The following is an 11139-nucleotide window of genomic DNA, read 5'->3' on the forward strand; positions in this document are numbered from 1 at the left end:
ACGTACATCCTCGAAGATGTCACGCCTCTTGTATTTTTGTCACACTTAAACGCAGTAACACTTTAATAATATGAAACAAATTGATGTAGTTTTATGCATAACATATCGTCCGCCAAATACCTTGAAATATGATGGTAAGATTGAGGATGGCCTCAGATACATTGAAACAGTAATGACAAACCTGGACCAACGCATACCGACAAACATCTTCAGAGACAGGAAAATCTCTGAGATTCAGATCAAAGGTCTCAAACCAGTTCGGTAGGCAACTGAAGGATAAGGAGAAGTCTGACTTAAGACGGACAAAAAATCAAATCAAACTTTCTCATTGAAAGAAAAGTGTAAAGAGAGAGAGAGAGAGGCAATTGGGGAACAGAGCTGTGGAAAGCATAAACCCAAACCCTAAATCTGTCTATAAATTAGCAAAGGTAACAACCGCAGTACAATATAAAATAGGACCGTTGTTCCAAAGGTATGGCTTGCTAACCGCGGACCCGAAAAGTATATGAAGTACTCAGTGAATAATTAAAATGTGTCTTCATCTTCCTCCAGGAACACATGCAGAAAAATAACCAGACTGAATTCTTTAACATTGCTGTTCAGCAGATGAAAGCGACAACCATCGATTTCATAGACATTGAGGAGGCAGATGTAACAGCGGCCATATATGAAATGAGGTCAAGCTCAGCAACTGGTCCCGATGACTTTCCAGCTTTTCTCCTGAAGTCATATAAATACGCTTTAAGGAAACCACTTCAGATACTCCAGAGTTTCCTTGCAAGTGATAAACTTCTTAAAAAATTAAAAGGCATCATATGTCCTATCCGCTAAAATAGGAGCAGAGCAGAGGCTCAAAACTACAGGCCAATCTCTGACTGCTCATATCAATAAAGTCATGGAAAGAATCATCAGAAAAAAGCTGATATTCATCTTAGAAGAAAATGGTTTACTGAATGATACACATGAAGAATCTGCCTTTCACAGCTCTTACAACGTTACGACCGAGTTTTGAAACATTTATTTGACAAGTCAGATACCAATGTAATATATATTTTGACTTCGCAAAGGCCTTTGATTAGGGAGATCGTCACATCATATGTCACAGGAATCAGCTCATTGTAAGTGGTGATGTGGCTCTTGTTCACAGTAGAACATGTGCAACCCATGGAAAGGTGCGCCTTTCAGTTGGAGGACTGAGAACGCATGTCAAACGAGTTCATGTTGTGGCACAAGGGCCTCACATTGCAACATCAATGATTCATTTCAGTGATTCTATCCAGCAATGGCTTTGCCCATATTTTGAGGAAGCAGCTACTTATATATAAGAAAGAGAAATGGTAAAATGACAAGTGGAAAGTTGATTTATGTCTGTAAATGAACTGTAGACATGCATGCATGTATGTATATATATATATATATATATATATATATATATATACACACACAAAGATGTATCACTTTTCTCTCTTTTACTTGTTTCAGTCATTTGACTGCGGCCATGCTGGAGCACCGCCTTTTAGTCGAGCAAATCGACCCCAGGTCTTATTCTTTGGAAGCCTAGTACTTATTCTATCGGTGTCTTTTGCCGAACCGCTATGTTACGGGGACGTAAACATACCAGCATCGGTTGTCAAGCGATGTTAGGGGGACAAACACAGATACACAAACACACACACACATATATATCTGATGTATGAAAGGCATGTGAAAGTAAGAGCGAGAAGAAGATGCCAAACAATATAGGAGCGAGGACACAACCTTGCTTTACCCCGTTTTTTATTTGGAAGGCGGCTGATGTTGAACCGTTGTGCTGTATGGTGCCTTGCATGTCATCATGGAAAGACTTGATGATCCTCAGCAGCTTCGGTGGACATCCGATTTTTTGGAGCAGGATGAAGAGGCCTGTTCTGCTTACCGAGTCAAAAGCCTTTGTTAGATCAATGAAGGCCATATATAATGGCATTTTCTACTCTCTGGACTTCTCCTGAAGTTGGCGTATGGAGAATATCATATCGATAGTTGATCTGTTTCTTCTAAAGCCACACTGCGATTCCGGATAGATTCGAGAAGCAAGTAGTTGTAGCCTGGCCAGGGTAACGCGGGCAAAGGTCTTTCCAACAGTGCTTAGAAGTGATATACCACGGTAATTGTTACAATCACCACGGTCACCTTTGTTTTTGTAAAGCGTGATGATGTTAGCATCCCGCATATCCTGAGGGACTGTACCCTCTTCCCAGCACTGACACAGAAGCTCATGAAGGTGCCGAAGCAGGATGGTGTTTTTGCCGGCTTTGATGATCTCTGAGGGGATGCCGTCTTTTCCCGGAGCCTTATTTCTTGCTAGGGAGTCAGCTTCTTCCAGTTTCCGTCTACCAAATCCACCCACAAGGCTTTGGTCAGCCCGAGGCTATAGTAGAAGGCACTTTCCCAAGGTGCCACGCAGTGGAACTGAACCCGGAACAGTGTAGTTGGTAAACAGGCTACTTACCACACAGCCACTACTGCGCCTATATATACGTAAGTATACAATGCATTTCCCAAAATAAACCAACTTTCCACTTGACTTATAATCATTTTACTTTCTTCTCCCTCGCGTATATACAAATATATGTGTGTATATAACCACATGTGGATTTGCGTGTATATTTGACGGTGCATGCTTATGTGTGTGTATGTAAACATTGACATGTTTATGCGTTTATTCACCAATTTGTTTGGATCTTTTCGGTTTGAACGGCAGCTTTTAACATAATTTCTAGGTAGCTAAAAAATTGTAAACTTCGTATACTGGTAGAATGTGTTTATAAAACATCTTTTTCTCTTGGCTTTATTGATAAAATCCTATAGTTTGTAAGATATTTGTTGTTTTTTTCTTCAATTTCTGCAATTTCAACCAATCAAATACGTCTATTGAGGTGAAACCATTCTGTGCCGTATGAATATATCCCTCGTTTAAGAAACAGATTGGGTTTATTTACATTTCTGAAGCAAAAACGATAAATAAAGATAGATAGATAGATAAAGAAAGATAAAGATAGATAGATAGATAGATAAAGATAGATAGGTAGATAGATAAGATCATTTGTAAAAAAAACATAAATACAACGAAGAAGCACATCCTAAGATGTAGAGGAGTATGTATTAAAAATAAGGAAGGCCTGTTTACGGGATTACTTTAAGCTTCCTGTCCATAAAGCTGAACACATTATGTACGGGAAACACAAAGTAATCCCCATAAACCGGCCTTCCCAATTAATATATATATATATATATATGTCAAATGAAAGACGGAAGATGGAATATACGAGAATCTATTAATCACGACAATTGTTTCGACACACCTAGCATCGATTCTTCCTGGGAGGGACATTCAACAACTGGTTCAGGAGTATCCGGCGATTTAGATGCATCTCGTCGGGTGATAAATACAGCGGAGGAAATATCATTTTTATAAAAGATCAAAAATGTTTAATCTTCTATATAAATGAAGATATTTCCTACGTCTGACTTTTTTTCTTTCTACAAAACGAGAAGTTACATTGCGAAACTGTTATTTTAACGAGTTGTATTTATTTATCACACGACAAGATACGTCTGCACCACCGGATGCTCCTGAACCAGTTGTTGAGTATCCTACCCATGGAGAATTGATGCTAGATGTGTAGAAACAATTGTTGTGGTTAAATAATAAATTCTCGTATAGTCCATCTTCCGTCTTTCATTTGCCATATACGAGTAATTTCTAAAATTTTCATTATGCACACACACACACACACACACACACACACATATATATATATATATATCTATTACCTATGTAATTATATACATAATGCTTTTACATTATTGAAACAGTCATAGAAATCAAATTATGAATTGTGAAAAAATGCTTTCTAATAAAGTGTATATGTATGTATGTATATAGAAGCATTGGTTATAGAAAATTAAATTTGGGTCAACGACTTTACATACAACACCACCCCCAAACATTTAATCATATATAAAAATCACCATGGTCCCCAAATACATAAAAAATAATACATATATATAAAATCACAGAAGGTAAAAATATATAATCGAATAATAATACAAATAGAACGGCCAATCAAAAATGTTAAATATAAACGGCTAAAAATTCAAAATTTACCAAAAAACTTAATAGACAAATATAAAATAAGTAAAGGTAAAAATACAAATATAATAAATATCCACTGATTAAAAATGTTTTATCAGACGATTAAAATATTTTTTCTTATATTTCTTAAGATTTTTTTTTAAAGATATTTGAAAAAAACACTTGAAAAAAATCTTTTACTTCCCTTATACAAGTGCATCCAAAGTCATAAGTAAACAGACTTCCACGGGTCAAATTCACATATATCTTGAAAAAATGTATTTTACTCCCTCCACACGTGTACGTCCAAACGTTCATAATGAGCAGACTTCACAGGTCAAATTCAACATTCACATATATCTATGGCCATTTCGGGAGCTCACCGCCGCAGTTTATTTATACGAAAGTGCAACACCGAGATATGAGGATAAACAGGAAACAAGAGATACGAATTGATCAAATTTTTTTAAAGAAAACCTTATACTTGTTAATGAAAAGCTTATATAATTTAAAAGAAGAACCCCATAAACGGACGAGTCCAAATTTTCTAATTAAAAAAAGTCTACTGCTAAACATTTAGGTGGCTGTAGTTAACAGAAATCCAGTCTCGCCGGTTTCAAATCCCCGTAACGTTAAACAATGTTATTACATCTATTTTTATTTCTATACACTTAAGAAGGTGGACGAAAACCTATGGTTGCAAAAGGGATCACCTCAGTAAATCTATTCAAAGTTTTTGGTCCAAAAGACTTAAGGATAGAAAGGGTTCTTTTACATACAACTTACACTTATTTATATTGACTCAGAAGTAAGGGTCTCTCGAAATAATGGACCGTTCCAGAGAATAACTTATTATTCCTCTTTAGACCGTGTAAATAAGATGCAAGCGTGGTAGACCTACAGTATTTTTCATTTGAAAACGAGCTCATGTGGACTCCATACTTAGCCTTAAAATTTACCGTACTACCTATATAAAACTGATCTAAATTATCCCTTTTGTTTCTTTTGGAAGAGACAAATATTATTTCTTGTTATATATATGTATATATGTATGTTTCTCCACATAAACCAAAAAAGAGGTATAAAGACTTGCTGAAGGCTTCCTTAAGAGGTGCTAGCATCTCTCCTGACACATGGGAGGGCATATCTATTGACCGTAGCAGGTGGAGAAGAAATGCGCACGAGGGGACAGCTACTTTTGAGAAATCTCGAGTTACGCATGAGAAAGTAAGGAGGAACATCAGGAAGGGCATCGCTGTTACACTTCCAGATGGGAAGGGTCTTCCTATGACGCTGACATGCAGGGTCTATGCAAGACCCTGCCTCAGTAAACCTGGACTCAAGAGTCATCTTCGTAGTCATAAAGCGAGACAGATGAGTGACTACCTGGCCACTGGTGGTGGTGTTACACACCATACTAATCATATATGTCAGGCATGTGGAAGAGAGTGTAATTCGGCAGGAGGACTTAAACGACATGCAAAGGTACATGAAGCCCAGTTACAACTACAGCCTGCTATTGCCGGTAAAGGTGTTAGTTGCCAATTCTGCACAAGACATTGTAGATCTTTAGCTGGGCTAAAAAGTTACATTCGATCACAACACCGTTAACAGTTAAGCCTCGTGCAATGGCCATACTCGATAACGAGGGGTCAGCCATCATATATATATATATATATATATATATATATATATATATATATATATATATATATATATATGAACTCTACTATTTCTTTCTATTTAACCATCTCACATCGTCTATGATGAAGGGATATCTTTAATATCCCAGAAAAAGCTGTAAGACTAACTTTCTCTATAAATGTCCTGAAAATTCCACACAGCCTTGGCTTTGTTATCTCATTTTAATAAACACACACACACACACACACACACACACACACACATACACACATGAAGTTAATTATATGTCCGGCCGTAGAGTGACCAATGGTTTCGCATCTATAAAGCGCTTAGATTCCAATGACTCTGGAAGCGCTGTATGGATGCGAAACCATTGGTCGCTCAAACGGCCGGACATACATTTAACTTCATATTACTGCTCTAACTTTACGAGCGGGCTTCATTCTCGGATATATGATCGACTGGCGATCGATGTATGTGTGTGTTTGTGTGTATGTGCTTGTGTGTGTGTGTGTGTGTGTGTGTGTGTGTATGTGTTGTGTGTGTGTATTCGTATATTCTTCTTCTGATTTCAACCAAGCGGCTGCTGTCATGCTGGAGGACCACCGTGGCCCTTTTGGTTTCCTCAGTCTGGGGTTTTTCACATCACCACTCCTGTATGTGCCTTTGTCCCTGCTGTTGGCCCATTTGCTGTATAAGGGAGTTTGGTTGCACTGCCCTCGTCTGCACCTCATATCGGGCTGTTGGATCATCCGGTATTGTGGAGAGGAGGATGTCTAGTTTCCTTTTGAAGACATCTATTTGGAATAAGCTGCCGGTCGAGATAGTGAAGATGCCGACGACCGCTCGGTTCAAAGTCTCCCTTGACCACAAGTGGCCTGAACTCTTTACATGAACACCACCCTGTACATAACTCCATGTCTCCCTACATGGCCTTGCTTTTTGCTTTTTTGAGCCAAAAAATTAACTAACTAACTAACTAACTAACTAACATTTCCAGCTCATGCAGACGTCTTAATTTTTGTGGCAGGGCATTGAAAAGCTATGGGACTTTGAATCCTGGCCCCTGGCCCTGAAGTTAGATGGAATTGATGGTACCTTTCGTACAATATATGTATGTATGAATAAACGTATGTATATATGCATGTCCCCCGCGCATACATACACACTGAGACGTACATAAATGTTCAGCCACACACACACACGTTATCATCACACTCACATTATCATCACACACACATACACACGCTTGTGCAGACTTCTTAGTTAGGTCACGGACGTCCCCCTTGTTAACCCACGCCTCCGGTCACTCCAGCATAATAAACAACCGCTAATCCAGATGCGTCTTCTTTCCTCTCCATTTTTCATTCTCCCTGTTTTCTCTCCTCGTTCCTTTCTGTAAAATAACTCACACAGAAACGTTAAAAACTTCTTCCATTTTCTCTGAGCGTTAAACTTGTACACCCTGTCTTTTTGTTCCCTCTCTTGTTCATACATGTGGAGGCGCAATGACCCAGTGGTTAGGACAGCGGATTCGTGGTCGTAGGATCGCGGTTTCGATTCCCAGACCGGGCGTTGTGAGTGTTTATTGAGCGAAAACACCTAAAAGCTCCACGAGGCTCCGGCAGGGATGGAGGTGATCCCTGCTGTACTCTTTCACCACAACTTTCTCTCACTCTTACTTCCTGTTTCTGTTGTACCTGTATTTCAAAGGGCCGGCCTTGTCACTCTCTGTGTCACGCTGAATATCCCCGATAACTACGTTAAGGGTACACGTGTCTGTGGAGTGCTCAGCCACTTACACGTTAATTCCACGAGCAGGCTGTTCCGTTGATCGGATCAACCGGAACCCTCGTCGTCGTAACCGACGGAGTGCTTCCATGTTCTTACATATAACCCAGCCAATCAGGAGTATATCACACACTTCTTATTCCGTACATTAATAGACTTGAAAAAGTGTGTTGAAATTTTCGTTCAACAAAGACTTTGAATTTCAAATAAATTTCTGTTCTTTGTGTTTTACGCTGATGTTTGAGAATGAGAGGAAATGTGTGAGTTGTGTCTTGGGATGTGCGTTTTGCTAATAACAAATATCAGCTCAGATTATATTAGGCTGATTGTTATTATTGCTGATCAAGTAATCAATTGATTAACGGACTACATCATCGATTACTTGATTAATCGCTTCATTACTCAACCAATCAGATGAATTGTAGAGTCTTTTTGTCACCACTCACGTACTCATCTAAGGTGTATACTCTTTGCTCCACGAGGGTCTCAGGAGAACAACGCACACACTCACGAATGCACACACACACATACACGCAAGTGTATATACATTTACACACACGCATGTGAATACATACACAAATCTATATTTCTTTCATCACTGTTCCGTACTGTATTGCCGCTCTCGAGAAAAGATATACTGGACTTCCCCCCACTTATTAGCTTTGTTAAAACACTCATAATTCAGGTTGATTCTTTACTGGATAACATCATTTGCATAAGTGTGTTTTTGACGTCTCATATGAACGACGCAGAATGAATCAGAAAATAAAATAATTCTAAACATTACGCAGCAGCCTAGCTATGGGTTAAATAAGAATTTAAACTAATTTTCTGTTAGCTAATTGATGATAAACCGTATATCACGGTCTTAATTTGCCAAGTTTACAGCTGTGTGTGTGTGTGTGTGTGTGTGTGTGTGTGTGTGTGTGTGTGTGTGTGTGTGTGTGTGTGTGTGCGTGTGTGAGTCAGACAGTGTTTTGCTTTTTATTCCCTTTTCTTCCTTTTTTCGTTAATAGCGATTCTAAATCCAGTTTAATAGCCAACATTTGCAGCTGTGATTATGAAACAACAAAATGTGTGTAATTGATGTAATTCATTTCTGTATTGTGCCGTTTGCTTCAAATGCAATTTAATTGTCTCTCTCTCTCTCTCGCTCGGTAGTTTAAAGTTAGATGACAGACATGCACGAGTGAGGTCCTCTCTTAAACGCTTAGTTGCTTAATTTAGTCTTCATATCATTGTGTGCATGCGTGTGTATGCTTCTGTGTGGCACGTGGGCGTGCGTATGCTTCTATGTGGCACGTGGGCGTGCGTGCATACGCTGAATATACAATGACTCAATATTCCATTGTGTGTATAGAGTATTGACGTTAGATGTATAGCGATACAGTTATTTATTGATATATAATCGCATATTCATGTGATTCTGTATCTGCGCATCTGATCATCTGAGAAATATTCATAATCTCGTGTGAGGGGGGAAAGAGAAAGTCGGAGAAAATATGGCATATTTATAGATTTAGTGTTTGCGTCTGTTTCTTTTTGTGTGGGGGTGTTTGCATGTATATGTACACATACGCACACATGTAGAAGCAGCCGGATTTCCTTGTGTCCTCAAAACGTAGAAACTTGTTTTTCAATTTGAACTAAAATGACAACTTATAGCCGGTTTTGTGTAATTTATTTTATATTTGTGTGTGTGTGTGTGTGTGTCTCGTAACATATATTTGCCAACCAAGTGTGGCATCCCATACAGGACAGTGCTACTGATATTTATAGCCCCAGGAAGACATCTCTTCCAGCTGGTTAGTGACACACATTCTGTGTATTTGCGAGGGAAAGTCATCGATCCCATCTCTAGCCTTACAAGATACAAACGGACTCGCGTTTCTGGCTGGTTACCCGTCCCCAGCGGGTGTTACTCACTAGCTAATGGTGAAAGCCCGTTCCACTCGCAAATTACTATTTTTCTTGTGACCAGCTGTCGCTGATCTCGAAAAAGAAAGAGATATGGTATATCAAATCTCTGAGCCAGATATAAACAGTAGCGGTACGGAATCAAATATATGTTTGCCAGCTAAGTGTGGCGTCCTATACAGGACATTGCTACTGATGTTTATAGCCCCAGGAAGAGATTTCTTCCAGCTGGCTAACGACACACATTCTGTGTCCGATTAGTATTTGCTAGGGGAGGTCATCGCTCCAATCCCTAGCCTTACGACGTGATATACACGGACTCGAGTTTCTGGGTGGTTATCTGTCCTCACCGTGTATTAATCATATATATATATATATATCACCAATGATACACACGCGGTCATATATATGTATATGATTAACATACTAATATTGTTTGCTTGAAATCACCAGGAAATAAAACTGTAACCCATAATGTTACTGCTACTTTCGATCTTTTGTAGGTGCGATGGGTTGCACCAAACGCAAGTTAGATGGTGGGTACTCATTTCATACGTTTTATTTGACCTACATTGGAACATATGCCAGTGCAAATACTCTTGGCAACTTGTACACTGCATTATCCTTGTGTGTTATTTTATTGCACATAATGTGTATTAGCTCTGTATTGAGTGTCAGTTTAAAATTAGAATAAGCCGTCCACTTGCAAGCGTGGTCACTGCTTGAGTTAAGAAACATTTGCTAAAATTTAATTCCTATAAATAAATCTCACTGTTTCACCTGAAGCATCATAAATCTATTTCCTTCTAGTAAGATATTACGATCTTTGAATGAACTGTGTTTTGTTTGAAACGAAGTTTGATTGTGTTTGGGGCAGGAACTTATCCAGCTGTTGAATTTATAGCTAATTGCCTAAATTTACGATCTGCTGTGTAGTAGCTGCTGTTCGAACTGATAACGCCGCATGGACGGTGGAGCATTTTCAATGAGAACCCTTTCGCTGGTGATACATACACACAAACACTTACACACACGCACACATATAGGCAAATTTGTAGTTGAAAATACACCTAAATTTGAAAAACTTGTAATTGTTTAAAATAAATTTACTTACATATACACCAAACTAGTTTCAGCAATATTTTTTTGTTTATCAATGGTAAAAATTTAGAATTATGACTTAGAAAAACATGTGTAAAAGTTTCGATGTTGACAAGTTTAAATGTTCATAAGAGTCAATAATATAAAAACTGTGCATCATCTTGTTTAAATGCACAAAATTCATTAGTGTTAGTAGTGATCGACAAGAAATAAATATCATCAAAGTTTCAGTCATACTCAGTTAAGAGGGAGAAAAACAAGGGAGAAATGAAGATAGTAAAAGAAGGGATTCGGTTTACAATTTCTCTGATTCTCTTTCCGTCGAGTGGAGGAACTTTTGCTTGTAAAGGTGTGTTTTGGAATCCGGTGTATTTATAATTTTTTCCCCTTGAGGGGATCTGATTTTTGATTCGTTAAAGAATTCATAATTCTAAATTTTTACCATTGATAAACAGAACACATTGTTGAAACTACATTGGTATATACGTAAATAAATTTATTTCAAACAATTACAAGTTTTTCAAATTTAGGTGTATTTTCAACAACAAATTTGCCTATATTTTTCCCTTCCT

The sequence above is a fragment of the Octopus sinensis genome, linkage group LG2, assembly GCF_006345805.1.
Source record: "Octopus sinensis linkage group LG2, ASM634580v1, whole genome shotgun sequence".
In the NCBI taxonomy this organism is placed as follows: Eukaryota; Metazoa; Mollusca; class Cephalopoda; order Octopoda; family Octopodidae; genus Octopus; species Octopus sinensis.